The following is a 25899-nucleotide window of genomic DNA, read 5'->3' as shown; positions in this document are numbered from 1 at the left end:
ATGCAGGCCTTTGTAGATCATGCTCAGGTGATTGGAAGAGTCCAGGTGAGAGAAGATGAACTATGCTCATGGCAGTGAAAAAAAGAAATAGCTTGCTGATCAACAGGAAGGGACTGGGCGTGGGTGAGAGTGAGAATGTGAGGAATCCAGAGGGGACCCACATGACTCCAAAGGTCAGTGGATGACAGTGTGAGTATCAAAGACTGGGAAGCAAGAGAAAAATCACGTTTGCAGATGAAGATCAAATATTAATTTTTGGAGTTATTAGTTTATGATGTCTATGAGGCATGTCAACTAAGTTATTGTGTATAGGAATTTGGAGCTTGACCCTCCTGGAGAAATAGACTTGAGAGTCATCAACATCAGTATAATATATTGGCGAGGGTTTAGTCTAAATTGTTCTGATGAAAATAATCCCATATACAATGGATTAAACAAGATAGAAATCCATATGTTCTTTTTCAGCAGTGCAGAGGAAGGTAATACAGGGCTGGTCAGTTAACTCTATTGATATCAGGACATAGTTTTATGTCTGGACCCATGGTGTCTGGTTGCTCCAGCCTCTGCCATCCTGAATGCATTCCAGCCCAAAGGAAAGGAAAAGAGCAGGTCACTTCTTCCTCTTAAGGATACTGAAAGTTAGACAAAGTCTCTTACAATCTCCTGACTTAGGCAAGAAAAGTGCACTCTGTATTTAGTAACATGGCATTGTCTAGCGACCTAGTTACAGCAGATTGAAGGGTACTTACTGGGAGCAGAAAGGGCAAACTTTTTTGAGAAAATCTGTCATGAGAAAACAGAGAGTGGGACAGAAGCTGGAGGGATAAGGGGGGCTCTTTTAAGATAGGAACATTTTGAAATAATTAAATTATTATAGAATAAATCATAAATGCATATAATTTGAAGACACTGAGAAAAAGGCATAATTGGTGGTGGAGTAATAGTCTCTATATAAGAAATAAGACAGCAATTCCATCTGCAGAACAGTAGAAAAGGATGAATACAGTTGCAGAAATAACTGGAGGCTTGAAGGCAGAATTTTGACGTAGTTTCATTTGCTGTTTTAAATCTGTAATAGATGGTAAACTCATCTGCTGAGAGTGACTGAGGAGATGGCACCAGGAGTCAAGATGTTAAGGAGAGAGGAGGGGATTTGAAAACATCACGGAGGGCAGGGCAGTCATGTGCAGACGAGCAGGTTGGGCCCCACTCCTCTTCAGGGATTACCATGCACACAATTTACCAGGAGAACAGTGCTCCCTAGAGTTATAAAGTGCATAAACACAAGACTCAGTGCAGGCTTCCACATTCGTAGAGTGTGTCGTTGGAAAACTGACTACAGACCTATGTTACTGTGCAATGTACAGGCCATTAGTGGTTGTCAGCCTGAATTTATGGTGCATCAGTTTTCCATCATTCATTAGCAATAAAACTGTGTTCCTATTCCCGACACTCTACAATTTGTTAGACTTCTAAAACTTTGTCTTTTCATCAGTTACCTTATTTATTTTCAATCTTTTCTTATTCTGTCTCATTTGAAAAGTTGTTCAAGAAGATTCTACTTTTTCTTTGATACTCATTCTTAAGTTTTTCCCATTTTTCTCCACATTTACTTTTTTAATTTTATACATTTACAGTTTAAACTTTAGCTTTTAAAAGGAAGTAATGTTTTCATATACTTAAGAACTTTTGTACTTTTCTCATGCTCTTTCCTTATGTAAGATTTCTTCAGTTTTAAGTGCTGATTTCTTCATAGCTGCCCATTTTCCCTCATTTTATTTGGTTTGTAGAGTTATTTTTTGTTCGTCTTAGGTATTAAATCTTCCAAAATCATCTCACTTAAAAATTTTTAGTGTAATAAATTGGAAATGGCAAATAGGTTGTATCAGGAGGGGCCAGTTCTGATTAATGATGCCTGCTATGAATGAAAAGTTGACAAATGTGGCACATGTGACCTGTATCTCATTATCCTTCTTCCTAACATTGTTTATTATAAACAAACGAACACATACAACAACAACTAACCTGAGGGTTTGGTCCTTTGGAATGTAGTCCTGGTTTCCTTTCTATCTAGAGACACTGAGGTGACTTGAGCAGAACAGAAGTTCTGTATAGCGTTTGAAGTCTAAGAAACGGAAACCAGGAATTTTCAAGTGTATAAACTCTATTGCTCACTTTATTCTTGCATCACAGTGGTTGTCCCTTCTAAGAGCTTGACAGGCAGTATCAAGACTTGCTAGCTCTCAAAAAATCAATTCAGATATCTAAGTTTAATACATTGTATGAACTCTCCGTGACTGATCTCTGACTATTCTTCTAGAAAGGCAATGTCCTTGTAGGAAGTCTGGACTGATTACTAAAAATATGTGACATTTTATTATCTCCTTTTCCCATATCTCAACAATAAAAGGGAATGGTAGAAATGCATGGGGCAGAGAAATGTAGGTGGCTACAGGTTTGATCTTTAAACTTTGAATCAAAATGTCAAGGACTTGCAATGTAAATAACGCAAAATGTAAATGAGTCTTTCAGGCTCTATGTTGTCATGTATTTAGCTATGTAAAAAAACGCTGGTCCTAAACATGGTCTAATGAGGCTTAGACAGTGGTTCTAAATATGGTCTTACAAAGAATTTCTTTTGGTCAAACCATTTCCTAGGATAAACAGATTAACTCCAGATTAGATTTTGATGTAGATAGAGTAAATCTTATGATTCATGAGAAAGTCCTGGATCTGTCTATAGGCAGTCCTGATATCCATCTATATGCAGTGATAAAAAAGTTCCACATTTGAAGTAAAATCACAATGACTTTCTTAATTTTCATAATTAAATATCAACTATGATAACTGCATGGCTGGTATTTAGAATATATAGACTTTTTGTCATTCAATAAATAATAAAGAATAAATCAACTTCAGACATCATTCTCATATCAGTTAATAATTAGCTACTCTTAGTAATCTGGCTGAAATAATTGCACAGCACCCACCCAACAAAAAATCTAAGACATTGGTTTCCAAACTGCACCCTATGGAGCAAGAGGGCTTCTCCAGAGTTTTCAAGTTAAACCTAAGAAGCTTCCTGGGTGGATGAGGAACCATTGTTAACCTCCATCCTCTGCAAGAAAAGGAGGTCTGCTTTGATATCTTTGAAGTAAGAACCCCTGCACAAGCATTCATTTGGAGAACATATTTCTCAAACAAAAAAGAGGTTTGCAAATCACTGTTCTAAGGATTATGGGACCATCCTTTCCTACAGATTCTTTAAACTCTATTCCTGAATCACATTGGATAAATATCAACATAGGGACATTCTTTTAGCATAGATAGATCTATCTATATCTATACATATCTCCATATCTATCTACCTATCTATCTATCTATCTATCTATCTATCTATCTATCTATCTATCTATCTATCTATGTATCTATCCACCTTCCCAAATGCTCATTCTTGGCTTCAGGGTTGGGTCTTAATTACTGCTGACAAAAGTAATCCCATCTGCCTTGCCACTGTTGTTGACTTAGTGATGGGCATATGACTTTCTTTCTATGGAATGAGATGAAAAGAGGGCTTTATGAGGGTTTCTGGAAAGGGAAGTTGATAGCTGTTCTGGAGGGTGATGACAATCCAATTCTGGATGTCAAAAAGAAAGCGTCTCATCCCAATTCCAACTGGAAGATGTCCTTGGAACATAAGGACTAGATTTAGAATGGAGTCCCCATGATGGGTGATTAAATCAAAAGGTGGAATGAAAAGCATGGGCTGTTCGAAAAGAGAGGAAAGAGGTCAGTATAATGTCAGTCAATAGCTCTTGATCAACATAATAAGGATCGAAACTCAAGTTTAGGTAGCAGGGGAAGGATTACGTTTTTGCAAAGATAGGAATTGTCTAGAGAAAAATTATCCTCAACTTTCCCATTTTAAAGAGTATAATGGAGCAGAAAGGGCCTAGATTTGGAGTTAGAAAGTCTGATTTCTTGTGTCTATTCTGACTCCAATCGGCTGGGAAATTTGTGCTGATAAATTACTCTAGGTTTCTCTTTTGTTTTTCCTTTGTAATGAAGGAACATTTTCTAGATGATATCTAAGCTTTAAAAATCTAATTCAAAAACAAATGGCAAGTGAATTCAGCCTGGTGCTGCAAATAGAGCTTTATTGTTTTCAGAGAGCCCAGGATACAGGTTTGTGTTTGCATTTATTCTTTTTTTTTTTTTTCCACTCCTCCGTTTTCTAAAATTTTTTTTTACTTCATGACAATTTTCATAAAATAACAGTTCTTTCCATTTATTTCCTGGTTGCTGAGGGGGGGTTGGGTCTTCCCTCTGGTTGGTTTGCTAGCTTGTGTTCTGAACTACACAGGGCTGAAAACAGAGCATGGTGAGTCTGGAGGCATTTTCTGGGATCTCCGCACATAAAAGCTCATCCTCTGTTCACTGACATCTGTAGCACCAGCATGAGTTGGTCTCAGTCAAAAATGCAGAGAGAAGTTGGCTTTGGAGGAATTGTGTAGTCCCTGCCTCGTTTTGTTTCTTTTTTCCCCAGAATGAGTCCCAGTGGAAGCTGTTAACACCTCTGCTAGGCCAAAGGCTTCCATAATTACCTGGAAATATGGAACACTGCATTGCATTTTCTTTAAAGTTATGATTTTATAACATGAATTTATTGTATGCCACTCTTCAATCCAGAAATGGAGGACTCACGCTCTGAGTTCCTAATAAAGTAAAATCTGTTAACTCATTATTTTTTAGTTTTTGCAGATAGAGATTAGCAATTTTCATGATAATATTTTTTTAGAAGATTAAACAAAACCAAAGCAACAGATTGCAGGATTTATGGAAAAATAGATATTTACTGGGAAACATAATGAGAGACTTTAGGAACAGAAAATTGCTCTAGAAGCAGAAGACTCACCAAATAGAAATGGCTTTTATAAGAAAAGAAAAATTATCAATTTCTGAAGCAAATAACATAGACAAATGGAGATGGCAAGTTAGGAAAACAACTGAAATAAATTGAACTGTATTTCTATAGTTTAAAGGTATCAACTGAATATCTTAACAGAAAATGTAAATAAAATGAAATAAGTTCTTAACTCCAATAAAACCAATCAAGCAAAATAACTTGAAGAGCTCACTAAAAAGTTAAAAATATAAGCACATAATTTCTGGGGCAAAACCTTACACTCTTCCTAGAAAAACTCATAGTTACTTGATTTTTATCATCTTATCTACTTCTCTTCTGAGAGTAAGCATATTAAAAATATTCTATGATCTATAGTTCAGAAGTTTAAAAATCATGTTCACACATGAGTTAATGTGTAATTTGGGCTGAGTTTTCAGTGTTAAGTTCAAGGAGAACTTTTTTCTTTCTTAGTTTTCTTGTTATCAACCATAGTTTTACACATAATTTATCACTAAATAATCCAAGCCCCCAGGTAAAAAAATATAGATGACTCGTAAGATAGAAGATACTGCTCTAACTTTGGCTGATTATCTTCCCTGACCTATGAAGTCTACATTATTCTTAAGGCCTTATTGATACCATTGTGGTCAAGAGTTTGGGTGCCAGAGTTTCAACCAGTCATGTCCCTGAGCTACACTAACATTCTTTTAGGAGGTCACAATGCACGACAGGAAGCAGAATATCAATGACTTATTGTAATTCACCCTTTTGATGGCAAAGAATTCCAGAGTACCTGCTTTGCTGACCCTGAGGGTGAAGGACAGCATAGAGGGAGCATCTGGAAGAGTGAACATACTGACTAAAACTTCAGCATCTCATTGAAAAGAGTCACGTTTGGCAGTTGGGTTTTTCCACAGGATAAAACTGGAGTGATTCCTCCCTTCCTCTTTTAGAATTTCCATACCACTATCTAGAAGCCATTCTTCACATCACACAGCTTCCTGGAACTGAAAAAATAATATGCATATTAGCCTTTGCTAGTGAGAAATGAGGGAATAGAAGATAAAGAAAGATTGTGGAAGAAAATGTGAAGTACCAATTGGCAAAATGTAGTGAGTAATTAAAAGCAGAGAATCCAGGAACAAGAGAAAGTAACAGTGATGCTGGATCTAAGGGACTTAGAAGGTGTGGGTGACAGTGAAGTGGAAATTGAGGAGAAAGCTGGCTTTACAGGAATATGAAAATATTGAAAGAGCAATGCTCCAATTTAAGGAAGAACAAAGCAGTGCTGAGCTAAACTGCCTGATATTTCTTTTTCAGAATAAAGAGTTATTCAAACAAATTTGCAGGGGTAGATCTCTTTTATGTCTTTAGCTAATTATTAGATTGTTTTATGTAGTTAGATTTAGTTGTGTCAGTTCTCACAGTCAGCACTGAGGTGATAGTGGCCAAACTGGGTGAACTATGCATGACTATCTTGGTCTGATTTGGGTAAATACGACCTAAGAATTAAAAATGAAGGCTCAAAAAAAAAAAAAAAGTAATAAAAAGGCAAGAAGTAGAGCAGAGGGAATTAGAAATATTATCCTCAGCCTGAATGCAACATTTGCTGCTTATTTTTTCTTTGTACTGTCTGTTGAAGGGTTACCAAATATTTTCCCCTTTTCCATGTGACAGAATTTATTTTCTATTTTTGTTCCCTTGGTAATCTGTTGAGAAATTATGCTTTTTGACAGTTTTCAGTTATAATGATTTCTAAAACTGGGCACATCACTGTGGGCAATCTGGAAGCTACACCATTGGGGATATTACAGGAGATACCGTCTCGTTAGAATTTTAAGGCAGAGTAACTAGCACATCTACCTCAAGTGAGTCACATTCCCTTCCACCTGAGCTATCACCTGGGGACAAAAAGGAATAGCTTGTGAATGAACTGCTGAGGACTGCTGGGAAGACAACTCCTGTGCAAAGGAAATGGCTGATGGGGTTATCTGGGAGATATGGTTCTTGCCCTAAGCTCTCTGACAGCTGCAAGAGTGACCAGTTGAAACAAAGAAGTCCTCCTAGTGAGCACTGAGAATCAAAGTAGGGAAATTTTTTTTTCCATTTTACCCCCCTCCTGCTCCTTCAGTGAAGAACACTTTTCTTTTCAGTTTTACTGCTATTATTTATTGGTGGTATCACCTTAAAGGACTATCTCAACGTGTTAGTCAGAGATAATGACTAACTATAATTAGTCAGAGGAAACTTATTTTTTCACTGCATTTGTTACCACATTGGATATAAAAATTGTTCTTAGCATCTAAAAGTTGTCAAAATTATAAAGAGACATTGATTTAACAATTGAATTATTTGCCCTTTAGTGCATAAGGTTCAATTAATCACACCCTTCATTTACTGGCAAACCAACATCAAAGGCCATGCAAAGTCATTTTCTTGTTTTGTTATTTGTTCCTTAATGCCCGTCCTTACTTCAATTCCCAGTGCAGTCATAATGTCTTCTATAATTTCTTCAAAATATGTAGATGTATATGTGTGTGTGCATGTGAACACATGTGGAGAGAAACAGAAAGGGGATGGAGGGAGAGGAAGATGTTTATGGACATGTGTTAATAATCTATATAAATTTATAAGCCTCATAACCAATTATAACAGAAGTACAAGTTTTCTAGAAATTAATTAAACAAGAAATGGCCAAGACCATTTTGAAAGATAATTTTAATACAAAAATAGTACTTGGGTATATGCAGAACAATACTGTGTTCATGCATGGGATTTTTAATATAAAAAAGTTATCAATTTTTTCAAATTAAGTCCAGAAGATGATACAATTCCAATAAAAATTGCACTAGAAGTTCCAGTTTATGCAATGACAGAGTAAGTTCTTTATGAGAAATTTTGGGTTATAAATATATTCATTAGCATTTAATTTTTTATTGCAAATCCACAGACTTAGATCTATCACCTTTGTTACCATTATCTTGCCAAATAATTTTAATAAAACTAATGTACACATTATGAGTTGAGTTGTGTCCCCCCCTAAAAAGATACGTTGGAGTCCTAATTCCTAGTAGTTCAGAATGTTACCTTATATGGAAATAGATTTTTTCCAGTTTTACTGAGATATAATTGACATATAACATTGTGTACATTTAAGGTGAATCACCTTTTTACTCTGCTTCTGTAAGTTCGATGTTTTTACAGTGGTAATCAAGTTAAAATGAGGTCATTAGGGTGGGCTCCAATTCAATATGACTGATGGCCTTATAAAAAGGAAAAATTTAAACACAGAGACAGAAACGCACAGGGGAAGACAATGGGAAGACACAGTGACAACCTGGATGTGAAGGTGGAGGATTGGAGTGATGCATCTACAAGCCAAAGGATGCCAATCATTGCTGGCAAACCACTAGAAGCTAGAAAGAGGCAAGAAAGGATTCCCTACAGGTTTCAGAGGGAACATGGCCCTGCCTGCCGACACCTTGATTTCAGACTTCTAGTCTCCAGAACTATGACGATACATTTCTGTTGTTTTAAGCCACCCAGTGTTTGGTATTTTATTAAATCGGCTCTAGGAAACAAAAGTAGTACCTGATAAAATTTATTATATAATGTGTATATGCCAAATTAATTACAAATAAGCTCTATTTAGGTTTTCCATAAATGTACTAATTTATATTGTTTAATAAATTGAATAATTTGACCAAACATAGTGACCAACAGTTTTGTGTTGTGTTGATAGTCTCAGAGCTGATACTGAAGGAAGTAAAAAGAAACTTACTCTTCAGGTCAAATTTGACATTCTAATTATTCTTTTCACATGTGACCCTCATAAAAGCATTAATTGTCAATATCGATTAAAATATATGTGGTAATGAATACATATGAGTATATATAAAATATTGGTTGTCTTTAACCAGGAATTAGCCAATTCAATATTATAATATAAAAATAATATTATTATATAGATGTGCGACTCTTCCTTTCACTTGAACACTTAGAGGCCATTGTAGGGTTCTTAATTGGCCCAATTTCAATGTTGTTGTGTCTCAAGGGATGAGAAGGCCTGAGGAGAAGAGAGATTGGGAGTGGCTGGTCGGTGGAGCAGTCAGAACCCACATAACATTAATCAATTAAATTCACCACTTTGTATGGACGTGGTTCGTGGCACCCCAAAACAATTACAATAGTAACATAAAAGATCACTAATCACAGATTACTGTTACAAATATAATAATAAGGAAGAAGTTTGAAATACTGTAAGAATTACCAAAATGTGACAGAGACATGAAATGAGCAATGCTGTTGGAAAAATGGCACCGATAGACTTGGCTTGAGGCAGAGTTGCCACAGACCTTCAGTTTGTAAAAAACACAGTATCTACAAAGTGCAATAAAGCAAAGGGCAATAAAATGAGGCCTGCCTGTATTAGTTAACATCAAATCTGGCTCCTTCTCTTGTCGCACTTCTCTCACTTTAAATCAAAAGCTAAAAATTATTTAACTTAGTGAGGAAGGTGTGTCAAAAGCTGAGACCGGCTGAAAGCTAGGCCTCTATCACCAATTAGCCAACTTGTGACTGTGAAGAAAAGGTTCTTGAAGGAAATTAAAAGTCCTATTCTGGAGAACGCATGAATAAGAAAGCAAAACAGCCTCATTTCTGATATGGACAGAGTTTTATTGGTCTGGATAGAAGATCAAACCAGCCACATTTGCTTAAGCCAACACCTAATCTAGAGCAAGGCCCTAACTCTCTTCAATTCTATATTTCATGCCTGCTAACATAACGTTCATTCTCCAGCTCATGGATCAAGGAATAATTTAGACTTTCGAATCTTATTCTTTAAGAAATTCATTTTGTAAGACTATAGCTGCCACAGATAGTGATTCGTCTGATGGATCTGGGCAAGGTAAATTGAAAACCTTTTGGAAAGGATTCACCATTCTAGATGCCATTAAGAACATTTGTGATTTAAGGGAAGAGGTCAAAATATCAACATTAACAGGAGTTTGGAAGAAGTTGATTCCAGACTTCATGGTTGACTTTGAGGGGTTCCAGACTTCAGTGGAAGAAGTAACTGTAGATATGGTGGAAGTAGCAAGAGAACTAGAACTGGAAGTGGAACCTGCAGATGGGACTGAATTGCTATGATCTCATGATAAAATATTAACTAATGAGGAGTTGCTTCTTATGGATGAGCAAAGAAAGTGGTTTTTTGAGATGAAATCTACTCCTGGTGAAGATGCTGTGAAGATTGTTGAAATGACATCAAAGGATTTTGACTGAAGCAGCAGCAAGTTTTGAGAGGACTGACTCCAATTTTGAAAGAAGTTGTGAAAGTAAAGTGCCATCAAAATCATCGCATGCTACTGAGAAATCATTCGCATTCATGAAAGGAAGAATCAGTCAATGTGGCAAACTTCATTGTTGTCCCATTTTAAGAAATGGCCACAGCCACCTCAACCTTCAGCAACCACCATCTGATCAGTCAGCAGCCATCGACACAGAGGCAAGACTCTCCACCAGCAAAAAGATTATGTCTCACTGAAGGCTCAGATGATGGTTAGCACTTTTTAGCAATAAGGTATTTATAAATTAAGGTATATACATTGCTTTTTAAAACATAATGCTATTGCACACTTAATAGACTATAGTATAGTGTAAACATAATGTTTATATGCACTGGGAAACCAAAAAATTCATGTGACTCATTTTATTGCAATATTCTCAAACTTTAATGCACTGGTCTGGAACCAAGCCCACAATATCTCCAAGGAAGGCCTGTATTAAACTGGACAAAGATTTTTAATATCTGACAAAAAGTTCTAATACCCACAAGCCACAAGTGAATGGATAGCTATAGATTTTGTCTAGGACATTGTTCAAAGATGGGGAAGGAAAACCAACAGAACTGGTTTCTAGGGGTATATTTTTAGTTTTAAAAATATTATATATATACTTATATATAATATATATTTTAAAATATGGGGACTTCCCTGGTGGTGCAGTGGTTAAGAATCCGCCTGCCAATGTAGGGGACATGGGTTTGATCCCTGGTCTGGGAAGATGCCACATGCCGCGGAGCAACTAAGCCCGTGCACCGCAACTACTAAGCCTGTGCTCTAGAGCCCATGAGCCACAACTATTGAGCCCACACACCACAACTTCTGAAGCCCGTGTGCCCTAGAGCCCACGTGCCACAACTACTGAACCCTCGTGCCACAACTACTGAAGCCTGCGCGCCTAGAGCCCATGCTCCGCAACAAGAGAAGCCACCACAGCGAGAAGCCTGCACACCACAACGAAGAGTAGCTCCTGCTTGCTGCAACTAGAGAAAGCCTGCGTGTAGCAACGAAGGCCCAATGCAGCCAAAAATTTAAAAAATTTAGAAAAAAAGATTAAAAAAATGTTTATAAAAAAATAAAATATGTATTTTTTTCCTTTCATGAATGACTACTTTAAAAGGTAAAATGGAGTAACTGGAGAATGCCAAAGTAGAATATGATCACCCAAAAGTAAATCATCCACAAAATCACTGATTAGGTTAATTTTTTCTTTCAACATTAGTAGAATAGTTTAGATAATTTAGGGGCACAGAATAGCCTTTATCTGCTATATAGTAGGGTTAACAGGCTATCAATTCCATACAAGTACTTTGGTTGGACCCATGGTATCTTTACCATGAAGCTAAGTTTTTGCATATTGCTAAACTAAAATAGATTTACTAACTCATTAAACCTATCAAATTTCATTATTTATGCTAACTTTGTACTATGTGTTCATATCTAAAAATATGAAAGTGTTGAAGATAAAGTATAAAATTTATCATAGCTATATATAACTAAAATACAAAATAAAGTATACATGTAAACTCAAATTGTCTTTGCAGTTTTGAGATTAACTTGTTTATTTGCTAGTGGCACCTTCGGAAAGGTGTCTTTTGCTTCCTTGAGCGTGAAGTTCTTTAGTCCTTTCTGTTTGTAGTGCACCATAGGAGGTCTGGTGTTCCCTTTAGTCTACCTCAGATCAAGAACTCCCAGTGATGGAGAAATAATAGGTACTTTTTTTTTTTTTTTTTTTCTAACTGTTGTTATATCTGCCTGGGGGGAAAACCAAACCAAACCAAACCAGCCAACCAATAATAAATAATTGTACTCTATGGAGCTTAAGAAGTCCTTTTACTGACGGGTGCTATACATATCCCCAAACAGCTCAGAATAAAACTTGGACTTGTCCCTTTTTCTAACCTATTGTGAAAGGGGTTGTGCAGGGGTAAGCGGCACTAGGAAAATTAATCTCCCAGGACGTCTGTCTATTCAAGAACAAAGAAATCCCTTTGGAGAAAAAAATCAGCCTAAAATAAAAGAGTAAAGAAGTATAAGTTTGGTTTAAAGACATTGCATCAGTATCAGAAGAAAACAGATCTGAGGTAAAGCTGTAGGCTCTCATTAGATTATTCTGTGCCCCACATCCATGAACTTATGTCTTAGCTCCAGGGAGAAAAAGCTGCAATGAAAGAAAAAAACTCTAGAGTCAGTTGCTTTATATTTTACATAAGACATTGAAAGCACTACTTATGCCTTTTGAAACAGAAGAGCAATATTTGAGCTGCAGGTGCAGTGCATAATGTCCATTCAGACCAACCTCCATTTAGGATAGAAAATAGACATCAGATATTGGTGTCTTCAACATGAATGGTGATGCCTTTGGTGCCAGTCTTGATAGCTTTGGCAGTAGACACCACATGAAAATAGAGCAGGAGTGTGAAAAACCACAGACACAGAAGGGGATAACCAAGATCAAAATTTGGTGAGCAAACAAGAGACACTATCCTAAAGAGAATAAAAACTATCAGGGAGAAACTTAGGGGAGTTGAAATTCTTGCAAAGAGGGGAGAATCCAAAGGGAAATTTTTAAAAATGTTAATATGATTCTATTACTACCCCCAGGTTAGTGTCATTTAAATACAATGAAGCAGCTGACTAGATAAAATAACTATTGAAAATTTGGAAAATACAGGGAAGGAAAAAGCCATCTATTATCCTACAGGTAGACTCTTTGGATGCTTTCATGGAGAAAATAGATTTGGATCAAGGGAGACATCAGAACCATGTGATTGCTACTAAATATATGTTTAAAGGTGACCCATAGGAGGATACATTTCTGACCAGAAAGTTTTATGCACACTACTTTTTTTCTTATGTGAACTGCAAATCTAAAGAGGAACCTAAAAGAAAGGAAAAAGAATCAAAATAAAAATAGATAAATATTATAAATTATAATTATAAATTATAGAGACAGGATGTTAATGTTTTGCTGATATTAACTTCAATCAACACTTTAGGAAGTGTTTAAATTTGAAGTACCAGAATCAGTTGTTTACAATTCAAGGGTAGTTAATTAGCATTTGAAAGACTTTAATCAAAGGCCCACACTTCAGCCATCGCTCCAGCAAGCCATTCAATTTGTTGTCTAAATCTGCACTAGAGAATTTGTTACTTAACATAAGAAATGGTAAAAATAAATTTTGACTTGCAAGAATGTTGAACAAGATATGTGATTGGTTAAAAATAATGCACAGGTGGGTGGGGGAGGGGCAAGGTAAAGGAAGGGGATTAAGATCTACAAACTACTAGGTATAGCATATTACACAAGGATGGAATGGACAGCACAGGGAATATAACCAATATTTTATAATAACTTTAAAGGGAGTATAATCTATGAAGCTATCAAATCATTATGTTGTACACCTGTAAATCAACTATACTTCAATTGAAAAAAAAAGGAATAATGAAGAAAAAAAATGCACAGGCATCCATTACCAGGGTATCAAAATCTAGGAAGTTCAGCAAATGAACAGCTTTGGAGTAGCACCCTAATTCTAGCACTTCATGAAGACTTGTTCCCTTCCCCTTTTTTTTTTTTTTAAATCTTTATTGTTTTACAATGGTGTGTTAGTTTCTGCTTTATAACAAAGTGAATCAGCTATTAGTATATATATATATCACCATATCCCCTCCCTCTTGCGTCTCCCTCCCACCCTCCCTATCCCACCCCTCTAGGTGGTCACAAAGCACGAACTGCTCTCCCTGTGCTATGCAGCTGCTTCCCACTAGCTATCTATTTTACATTTGGTAGTGTATATATGTCCATGCCACCCTCTCACTTCACCCCAGTTTACCCTTCCCCCTCCCCGTGTCCTCAAGTCCATTCTCTACGTCTGTGTCTTTATTCCTGTCCTGCCCCTAAGTTCTTCAGAACCTTTTTTTTTTTTTTTTTAGATTCCATATATATGTTTCAGCATACGGTATTTGTTTTTCTCTTTCTGACTTACTTCACTCTGTAGGACAGACTCTAGGCCTATCAACCTCACTACAAATAACTCAATTTCGTTTCTTTTTATGGCTGAGTAATATACCATTGTATATATGTGTCACATCTTCTTTATCCATTCATCTGTCAATGGACACTTAGGTTGCTTCCATGTCCTGGTTATTGTAAATAGTGCTGCAATGAACATTCTGGTACATGATGCTTTTTGAATTATGGTTTTCTCAGGGTATATGCTCAGTACTGGGATTGCTGGGTCATATGGTAGTTCTACTTTTAGTTTTTTAGGGAACTTCCATACTGTTCTTCACAGTGGCTGTATCAATTTACATTCCCACCAACAGTGCAAGAGGGCTCCCTTTTCTCCACACCTTCTCCAGCATTTTTTTTTTTATTGATTGATTGATTGATTGATTGCTATGTTGGGTCTTCGTTTCTGTGCTCGGGCTTTCTCTAGTTGCGGCAAGCAGGGGCCACTCTTCACCACGGTGCATGGGCCTCTCACTATCGTGGCCTCTCTTGTTGAGGAGCACAGGCTCCAGACGCGCAGGCTCAGTAGTTGTGGCTCACGGGCCTAGTTGCTCCGCGGCATGTGGGATCCTCCCAGACAAGGGCTCGAACCTGTGTCCTCTGCATTAGCAGGCGGATTCTCAACCACTGCGCCACCAGGGAAGCCCTCCAGCATTTATTGTTTGTAGATTTTTTGATGATGGCCATTCTGACTGGTGTGAGGTGATACCTCATTGTAGTTTGGAGTTGCATTTCTCTAATGATTAGTGATGTTGAGCATCCTTTCATGTGTTTGTTGGCAATTTGTATATCTTCTTTGGAGAAATGTCTATTTAGGTCTTCTGCCCATTTTTGGGTTGGGTTTTTGTTTTTTTGATATTGAGCTGCTTGAGCTGCTTGTATATTTTGGAGATTAATCCTTTGTCAGTTTCTTCGTTTGCAAATATTTTCTCCCATTCTGAAGGTTGTCTTTTCGTCTTGCTTATGGTTTCCTTTGCTGTGCAAAAGCTTTTAAGATTCATTAGGTCCCATTTGTTTATCTGTGTTTTTATTTCCATTTCTCTAGGACGTGGGTCAAAAAGGATCTTGCTGTGATGTATGTCACAGAGTTTTCTGCCTATGTTTTCCTCTAAGAGTTTTATAGTGTCTGGCCTTACATTTAAGTCTATAATCCATTTGGAGTTTATTTTTGTGTATGGAGTTAGGGAGTGTTCTAATTTCATTCTTTTACATGTAGCTGTCCAGTTTTCCCAGCACCACTTATTGAAGAGGCTGTCTTTTCTCCATTGTATATTCTTGCCTCCTTTATCAAAGATAAGGTGACCATATGTGCGTAGGTTTATCTCTGGGCTTTCTATCCTGTTCCATTGATCGATACTTCTGTTTTTGTGCCAGTACAATACTGTCTTGATTACTGTAGCTTTGTAGTAGAGTCTGAAATCAGGGAGCCTGATTCCTCCAGCTCCATTTTTCATTCTCAAGATTGTTTTGGCTATTCAGGGTCTTTTGTGTTTCCATACAAATTGTGACATTTTTTGTTCTAGTTCTGTGAAAAATGCCATTGGTAGTTTGATAGGGATTGCATTGTGCTTTGGGTAGTATAGTCATTTTCCCAATGTTGATTCTTCCAACCCGAGAACATGGTATATCTCTCCAACTGTTTGTATCATCTTTAATTTTTTTCATCAGTGTCTTATCATTTTCTGCATACAGGTCTTTTGTCTCCTTAGATAGGTTTATTTGTAGGTAATTTATTCCTTTTGTTGCAATGGTAAATGGGAATGTTTCCTTAATTTCTCTTTCAGATTTTTCATCATTAGTGTATAGGAATGCAAGAGATTTCTGTGCATTAATTTTGTATCCAGCTACTTTACCACATGCATTGATTAGATCTAGTAGTTTTCTGGTAGCATCCTTAGGATTGTCTATGTATAGTATCATGTCATCTGCAGACAGTGACAGTTTTACTTCTTCTTTTCCAGTTTGGATTCCTTTTACCTCTTTTTCTTCTCTGATTGCTGTGGCTAAAACTTCCAAAACTATGTTGAATAATAGTGGTGAGAATGGGCAACCTTGTCTTTTTCCTGATCTTAGTGGAAATGGTTTCAGTTTTTCACCATTAAGAACGATGTTGGCAGTGGGTTTGTCATATATGGCCTTTATTATGTTGAGGTAAGTTCACTCTATGCCTACTTTCTGGAGAGTTTTTATGATAAAGGGGTGTTGAATTTTGTTGAAAGCTTTTTCTGCATCTATTGAGATTATCATATGGTTTTTATCCTTCAATTTGTTAATATGGTGTATCACATTGATTTGTGTATATTGAAGAATCCTTGCATTCCTGGGATAAACCCCACTTGATCATGGTGTATGATCCTTTTAATGTGCTGTTGGATTCTGTTTGCTAGTATTTTGTTGAGGATTTTTGCATCTATGTTCATCCGTGATATTGGCCTGTAGTTTTCTTTTCTTGTAACATCTTTGTCTGGTTTTGGTATCAGGGTGATGGTGGCCTCGTAGAATGAGTTTGGGAGTAAGAAGGTAATATTCAAATATCAGTGTCCCATTGTTGATAAGAATTTGAAATTTATAAGGAGAATGATAGAAATAATTCTGGGGAGGGTATTAAATAAGAATTTGAGTCATTGGAATTAAAATTAACAGTGATAAAATGAATATGAGTTGGTATCAATGTAGTTTTTCATCTATCTGTACAATTAATACATGTTGTACAAAAAGTATGTTTCATTTGGACTCACTTCTCTTTCATAGTGTAATACTTCATACAGTGTCATATCATCACAAATTATTCACTTAAAATAATTCATCCTTAAAAAAAATAATAATAATAATTCATCCTTGTGTTAGGTATTGGTTTTAGTCCAATCAATTGTGAAGCGTGTTAAAAGTGATTATCTCAGAAAAAAAAGAAATGAGGAATCTGAATAATTTATACCTTAAATATATTTAAGTGGACTCAAATTATTTCTTCAATAATGTCACCTGCAGTGACACTCAGATATGCTTTATGAGTGTATTTAGCAAAACTGAAATTTGGATGGGAAAGGCTTCTCTTCCCAAATAAAAAGACAAAGTCTCACGAAGGTAAGTCCTCCTATACTTCCCTTCCCCGTTTTTGTCTATAATGTAGACATTATATCTAGACAAGTAGAAGCCATCTGGTGACTTTAATTTTTTGATGACAACAGGCTTAGAAATGCAGGATAAAAAACCATTGTAAACCATCTACAAGGATCATTTGTCTATAAAATTGCCCACTCTTAGGTCCCCATGATGATGTGTAATATTTAATGGTTAAATTAAAATTGTGGCATCTGACAATTCCAGATATTATTATAACTCTAATGTCAAGGACAGAGCTATGCTGCTATTCTATTTTAAAACAAAATTATTTTTAGCTTTTGAATGATTTTCCTTTAAGTTAAACTCCTTCTAATTCTAAAGCTTCTAAAGTTAGTAATTCTTTGTCATTGCACTAGACGGACCTGGAATGGTGAAATGTGTGAACCATATAAACTCTGAGATCTTTTAGTTGAATAAACAAATGATCATCAACTAACTTAAGGATATTCATTCCACATACTGCTGTCCATCAATCTGTGGCAACCTAGACAAGAGAAGGTAATTTTCCTTCTTAGAAATTAAACTAAAATTATTAAAATAAAAACATTTTTAACAATGAGATTGGAAGCTAAGAAGTCATAAGGTAGAGAGTCAGGACTATGAAGAGTTGTAACAAGTCAATGTTCCAAGCAGGCTGAAATCCTGTTTCAGCAGATACTATTAGACAGAGGAAAAAAAATATACAGTAGAGATTGAGAAAGGTTGACACAGAATGATACAAAGAAGGACTAAAAAGTTTAGCTGAGCATCTTCAGTGATGGCCCATGGAGTGAAAATTTTAGGGTAAGCGTTACCATAAATTCCAGATTTATCCATGTATCTGACTTTTCTCAGTCCATGCTGTTCAACTCTGACTGTTCAGTGTTTTATGGATTTGAATGTTCATATATGTAAGTTAAGATTCTTTTGGTTACAAATAACTTATGTAAGAATATGAATTTATTGTGAAATACTTGGGCCTATCATTGATTCCAATCCAATGAATAGTTGGGCCACCAGACATGAAAAATCAAGATTTTATGAAAATTCTCTTAACGTGTTGCCATCAATGTAACTCAGCTCCCATGAACTCAAACTCTATCATTACGTTTAAAATTACTAATTTGTAAGAAAAAAATATTTGATTAGCCCAGCTTTTTTTTTTTTTTTTCAGATATTCTATTATAATGCCTAGGGAAGCAGAATTACATAACAGAACAAGGACTGTGGAAGTGACTCCAGTGTTAAAGGTTGGTAATTTTCAGAGAAAAGGAACTGAAAAGATAACCTAATATGAATGCACCACAATATTTATTCTTACAACAACTTCTGATTACTTAGGATAATTCAACAAGTTTTTGTTGATTGCAAACGAGAGAATCAAACAACCCTAGGTATTAAATTTGAGGTATTGCATGTGGTTGTAACGATACATCTTCATATTTGCCAAGGAATCATACCCAGAGCTTCTGCATCCTATAGTTTCAACTGCCCAAATCTGTTGTTCACGTGTTTTCAACTTGAAGATCCCAAGAGTTCCAGAGCATATCACGAGCATCTGAATTGTGTGATTCCAAATGAGGTGGCTGAATACTAGGCTAACATGTCTAGATAATTTTGCCATGAACTAAGTTTAGTTAAGAGTTAATTTCATTTGTTAGGAAGAATGAACAATAACTAGAGAGAGATCACAGCCCTTTTTGTTGAATGACAGAATTACAGAATTACCTACAAGTTTCCCTATAGTCCTAATCATCTTTTATTTCATAACTCTTAACTTCCCGAGCAAATTCTTACAAAATCTCCGTTCTAATTAGTTAGTTTCAACACCTGTGTTCTTGAAAATCCTACCAGGCTTGCTCTTGAATATTTATTGGAATGATCTGCTTTAGGTCTGTATATACTAAGAGGCCTAGGTATTTTTGGAGATGCGAACATAGACACTTCCTTGGCTAATAGGGAAAGCATTTTATGTGATCTGAAAATAAAGTAAGAAATGTGCCAGAATGATTAAAGAAGTTTTCTTTATGTATCTTAAGAACATAAAACTAGGTAAAGTGTATTTTGCCTTATAATACTGGTAGTATTTCATACTTCACTATTTCATTAACACGTCTCTTCAATGCTTCAAAATATTAACTCTTTCTTGAGACAAATGTAAGCAGAAAGTGAAATTTTATAAACTTTAGGAAAAATTCAAGGGTCAAACATAAAAGGAAAATTCATTTTGCTTTTAATATTTGTTATATTTTAAAATGTTAAATGTTGATTTAGTTAGTAATAAAAGACTAACCAGAGGAGGTGTCATCTATATATAAGAAATTTAGGAATGACCATGTAAATACAGAGCTATTCCAAAAAGGAGATGTAAACCAAGGTTTGCTTTAAACTGAATCAAAATTTTTGACACATTTTCATTGAAAGAGAACTCAACTGATTTAAAGGTTATTGCTAAGATAATAAAATGGACAGTTTCAGATGAAGATTTTGGTGTGATAGTTTTTGGAAAAGAGATGTATTCACTTGCTTTTCACAGTGTCCTCACAGCTTTTCATTAATGTAAACAGAGAAAAACAAAGTGCAGCAAATGTTCCATTAACAGGAATTTGATTTTTGGAAGACTGACAAAATAGCACAATAAAAATTAGAATGATTAGAGGAAACTGATAAAATAGTAGAAAAGTAATTCCTTCATTTTGGTAATTTAATTTAAAATAATACATTGAGTAAACAAGTTTAGAGAAACACATCAACGGTTCTCAGTAATTTGAAGTTATGACATTAATTCACTGTATAAGCCTGTTGTAGCTTGAAAGTTTGTAAGATGCTATATTGCTAATATCCTTTGATAAGAATAACAAACTTAAAATTGCGATGTTCTCAAGTTGACCTAATCTTAGCGTTACTTTTAAATTAACTAAAGCAGCTAGAAATTAATGTCATTTGTTTAAATAGGCATTCTTCATTTTTCATAGACCAACCAGTCATTCAAGTGGTAGAATATATGGGAATTTAAAAGTTTGCTGGTTCCAAAACAGCTTTTTAAGGCTGTCAGAATTCCTGAGGTGCTTACAATTATAATTTGGTTGAGTCTAAGTATTGGAGACAGAGGAGGTGAGGGTAGGAGAAAATAAACATTTTTCAAATACTGTGCCATGCATAAAAATGCATTGACTTGCTATGTTAGCTGTGAAGCATTTATACAATAAGATTTGTTCAGCAATATACCAGCACAACTGGTTTTCAGATAAGTTCACTAGTCATCCAGTCAGGTACTGAGAGACCACTATACGGTACCAGAGGAACAGTGGAGAGGAGAGAAAGGGAATTCCAAACATATTTCAGCAATACCTACCAATACCCCTAAGAACTAAGCACTTACTGAATGAGTGAGGCCCGCATTTCCCAGCATGAATTCTAGGAAACTCTATAAAATCTGGTGTGTTTATTATTCCAGGGTAATGTTTAATGGTCAAATAAATTAGAGAAACAATGAATTAAACAAAGGTAAATAGGTTTCAGTATTGCAGGACTTCATAGATCTTTTAATAAGCTAATAGGTAATAATTTCAAAAATGGTTTTATATATTTTAATCCTAATTAAACTAATCAATGAAAACCTTTGTCCTAGAATTTCTCTTCTGGCCAGTATTTTATGTACCACACTTTGGGACATGCTTTCCTAGACCTATTAATAATAAATACACTGTACAAAGCCCTGATTCCAATCATTTGGCAAAGCAAGAGTTCCCTACGCAAAGGCAAAGCTAGGCTTGTATGAAATTTTATTTTGAAGGTATTGCTAAAAGAGAAAATGAAACTCTTTATAGTATTACTTTAATTCTCTCACTTATTTACAAAACAAGAATTTATAGAGCTTTAATTTCATAACAGATCCAAACACTTGACTATAATTAATTAATTTGTAGTAGTATTGAGAATATTCATTTGTATTTGAAGTGATTAAAATAAGAACCTCTTGATTAAGATTATAAACCATAATAGATTCAAGTATTAGGTATAAATCCATTTATTCTGATTTGTTTCTAAGAAATTAGTTGTTACTGAGAAAAGAAAAAGTTGCTTTTTTTTTTTAAAACAACATACTTGGTACAGTTGAGCAAAACCTGCTCACTGAAAGGTGTCACCAATATTATTAACGTTATTTTGGTACTGACTTAAAATGTTTATAAAATAAAACAGTTTAGAGATAGTTTACACTGCTCTTTTCTTTCCATACTTCATTTTATTCAAGTTATTTTTTATATGAAATAAAATTATGCAAATATATATTGTTAGAACTTTTGGTATCTTTGCTTATCTATGTATAATAGCACATTTTAAAAAGTAACAAAACCAGGCCAAAGAAATACAGGCATACCTCATTTTTATTGTGCTTTGCTTTACTGAGCTTTGCAGATACTGTGTTTTTTGCAAATTGAAGGTTGGTGGCAACCTTCAAGCAAGTCTATTTGATGCCATTTTTCCAACAGCATTTGCTTACTTAGTGTCTCTGTGTCACATTTTGGTAATTATCACAATATTTCAATATTTTTCATTGTTATTGTATTTGTTATGTGATCTGAGATCAGTGATCTTTGATGTTACTATTGTAATTGTTTTGGGGCACCACAAACTGCACCCATATAAGATGGTGAACTTAATAAATGTACGTGTTCCGACTGCTTTACTGACTAGCTATTCCCCTCTCTTCCTCTCTAAGGGCCTATTCTCTGAGACACAACAATAGTAAAATTAGGCCAGTTAATAACCCTACAATGGCTTCTAAGTGTTCAAGTGAAAGGAAGAGTCAACTGATGGGACAAACTTCATTGTTGTCTTTTTTTTTTTTTTCACATTGGGAAACATCAGTTTATTTCAAAAGCAATTGGGTCTATAGAGAGTGTTCAAAGAGTCTTAGCAAAGTGGTTCCTGATAAAAGTTTCCTGAGGGCACCCTTCGGATCTCAGTTCCACAGGCTGTAGATGAAGGGGTTCAGCATGGGGGTGACCATGGTGTATATCACTGTGGCTGCCATGTCCCTCTGGGTGTTTGTGGATGTGGGGTTGAAGTAGACTCCAATGACAGTCCCATAGAAGAGACAGATTACACAAAGGTGAGAGCCACAGGTGGAGAATGCTTTCCATTTCCCCCCGGGCTGAGGGCACATTTTTGTCTTATCTTAAGAAATTGCTACAGTCACCCAACCTTCAGCAACCACCACCTTGATCAGCCAGTAGCCATCAACTACTGATCAAGTGGTGATCAGTGGGTAAGACACACCACCAGCAAAAAATATTATGGCTCATTGAAGGTTCAGATGACGCTTAGCATTTTTTATCAAGAAAGTATTTTTAAATTAAGATATGTACATTGTTTTTTAGACATAATTCTATTGCACACTTACTAGACGACAGGATAGTGTTGATGGAAGAAATTTTCACATATTGAGGTATGGCAAAGTTATTCTGCCTTATACATGATTTGGCTTGAACTTTATGCTAGCTAGAACAGCTTGTTTTATGGCCTGTCAAATGTGCATTGTACATCTGCTTCAACCATTAAAAAAAAAAAGAATGCATTTAAAAATCAAAATGGAGCCTGATTCCTCCAGCTCCATTTTACGTTCTCAAGATTGCTTTGGCTATTCGGGGTCTTTTGTGTTTCCATACAAATTGTGAAATTTTTTGTTCTAGTTCTGTGAAAAATGCCAGTGGTAGTTTGATAGGGATTGCATTGAATCAGTAGATTGCTTTGGGTAGTGGAGTCATTTTCACAACGTTGATTCTTCCAATCCAAGAACATGGTATATCTCTCCATCTATTTGTATCATCTTTAATTTCTTTCAGCAGTGTTTTATAATTTTCTGCATACAGGTCTTTTGTCTCCTTAGGTAGGTTTATTCCTAGATATTTTATTCTTTTTGTTGCAATGGTAAATGGGAGTGTTTTCTTAATTTCACTTTCAGATTTTTCATCATTAGTGTAGAGGAATGCAAGAGATTTCTGTGCATTAATTTTGTATCCTGCTACTTTAACAAATTCATTGATTAGCTCTAGTAGTTTTCTGGTAGAATCTTTAGGATTCTCTATGTATAGTATCATGTCATCTGCAAACAGTGACAGCTTTACTTCTTCTTTTCTGATTTGGATCCCTTTTATTTCTTTTTCTTCTCTGATTGCTGTGTCTAAAACTTCCAAAACTATGTTGAATAATAGTGGTGAGAGTGGGCAACCTTGTCTTGTTCCTGACTATACTACAAAGCTACAGTAATCAAGACAGTATGGTACTGGCACAGAAACAGAAATATAGATCAATGGAACAGGAAAGAAAGCCCAGAGATAAACCCACGCACATATGGTCACCTTATCTTTGATAAAGGAGGCAAGCATATACAGTGGAGAAAAGACAGCCTCTTCAATAAGTGGTGATGGGAAAACTGGACAGGTACATGTAAAAGTATGAAATTAGAACATTCCCTAACACCATACACAAAAATAAACTCAAAATGGATTAAAGACCTAAATGTAAGGCCAGACACTATCAAACTCTTAGAGGAAAACATAGGCAGAACACTCTATGACATAAATCACAGCAAGATCCTTTTTGACCCAGCTCCTAGAGAAATGGAAATAAAAACACAGATAAACAAATGGGACCTAATGAAACTTAAAAGCTTTTGCACAGCAAAGGAAACCATAAACAAGACCAAAAGACAACCCTCAGAAAGGGAGAAAATATCTGCAAATGAAGCAACTGACAAAGGATTAATCTCCAAGATTTACAAGCAGCTCATGCAGCTCAATAACAAAAAAACAAACAACCCAATCCAAAAATGGGCAGAAGACCTAAATAGACATTTCTCCAAAGAAGATATACAAATTGCTAACAAACACATGAAAGAATGCTCAACATCACTAATCATTAGAGAAATGCAAATCAAAACTACATTGAGGTATCACCTCACACCAGTCAGAATGGCCATCATCAGAAAATCTGCAAACAATAAATGCTGGAGAGGGTGTGGAGAAAAGGGAACCCTCTTGCACTGTTGGTGGGAATGTAAATTGATACAGCCACTATGGAGAACAGTATGGAGGTTCCTTAAAAAACTAAAAATAGAACTACCATACGACCCAGCAATCCCACTACTGGGCATATACCCTGAGAAAACCATAATTCAAAAAGAGTCATGTACCAAAATGTTCATTGCAGATCTATTTACAATAGCCAGGACATGGAAGCAACCTAAGTGTCCATCATCGGATGAATGGATAAAGAAGATGTGGCACATATATACGATGGAATATTACTCAGCCATAAAAAGAAACGAAATGGAGTTATTTGTAGTGAGGCGGATGGAGTTAGAGTCTGTCATACAGAGTGAAGTAAGTCAGAAAGAGAAAAACAAATACAGTATGCTAACACATATATATGGAATCTAAGGGAAAAAAAAATGGTCATGAAGAACCTAGTGGTAAGACGGGAATAAAGACACAGACCTACTAGAGAATGGACTTGAGGATATGGGGAGGGGGAAGGGTAAGCTGTGACAAAGTGAGAGAGTGGCATGGACATATATACATTACCAAACGTAAAATAGATAGCTAGTGGGAAGCAGCTGCATAGCACAGGGAGATCAGCTCGGTGCTCTGTGACCACCTAGAGGGGTGGGATAGGGAGGGTGGGAGGGAGGGAGATGCAAGAGGGAAGAGATATGGGAACATACGTATATGTAGAACTGATTCACTTTGTTATAAAGCAGAAACTAACACACCATTGTAAAGCAATTATACTCCAATAAAGATGTTTAAAAAAAAATCAAAATGGAGTAACTGTGGTTCAGGCATTCAAAATGGAGCAGGGTGGCCAGTGGGGATGTAGTTTCAGACATGTTCCTGCATCACCGAGAACTTGAATTTTCTGAACTTTATCGAACTCAAGGACACCACCAGCCATTCTCAAAACAATATCTGCTAGCAGCTGCCAGCTGTCCCAAGGTTTATCTTGTAACTATGCAACCATTTCAGACCCCAACAAATTCTTGCTTAACAAGCACTCTTATTTCTCCTTCTTTTTTTTGTACAGAACACTTTAATTCTCTTTTTTTTAATTAAAAAAAAATTTTTTTTTTAATTTTTTGGTCATGCCATGCTGCATGCAGGATCCCAGTTCCCCAACCACGCCCCCTGCAGTGGAAGCATGGAGTCCCAACCACTGGACCGCCAGGGAAGTCCCAAGTACTCTTCTTGCCAGCTCCAGTTATAACTCTTGACAAACAACTTATGTAATTTTTCAGTCTGTACTTTTATAAGCCTCCCCCATTTTGTAGTTTGGTGGAACATAATTCAACTGTTTCTTGAATCTGTGCCTCCCATGTTAAGGCCCCAGTTTGCCTCCAATAAAACTCTTTTCTATCCTTATTATAAATTGTTTATTGATTATTTCCATCAACAGTGTAAACATAACTTTTATATACAGTGAGAAACCAAAAAAATTGTGTGACTTTATTGCGATATTTGCTTTATTAA

The 25899-nt window shown here is 35.9% G+C and overlaps 1 protein-coding gene across 3 annotated transcripts in view; it reads right to left on the bottom strand.

Annotated features, from left to right (window-relative positions):
* LOC309663212 (uncharacterized protein) overlaps positions 1-25899 on the bottom strand; it is a 499391-nt gene that overhangs the window by 9283 nt on the left and 464209 nt on the right. The window contains exon 10 of one of the 3 annotated variants that reach the window (XM_082466834.1): positions 17478-19346. The exons of the other annotated variants lie outside the window; for them this stretch is intronic. The gene's annotated coding sequence lies outside the window, so the exon portion shown is untranslated. Of the gene's footprint in view, positions 1-17477; positions 19347-25899 lie in introns of those variants that run through there. 3 annotated transcript variants of the gene reach the window in all.

Source organism: Balaenoptera physalus (assembly GCF_965194825.1).
Source record: "Balaenoptera physalus genome assembly, chromosome: 6".
NCBI lineage: Eukaryota > Metazoa > Chordata > Mammalia > Artiodactyla > Balaenopteridae > Balaenoptera > Balaenoptera physalus.
This window is presented reverse-complemented; position numbering and strand designations above follow the sequence as displayed.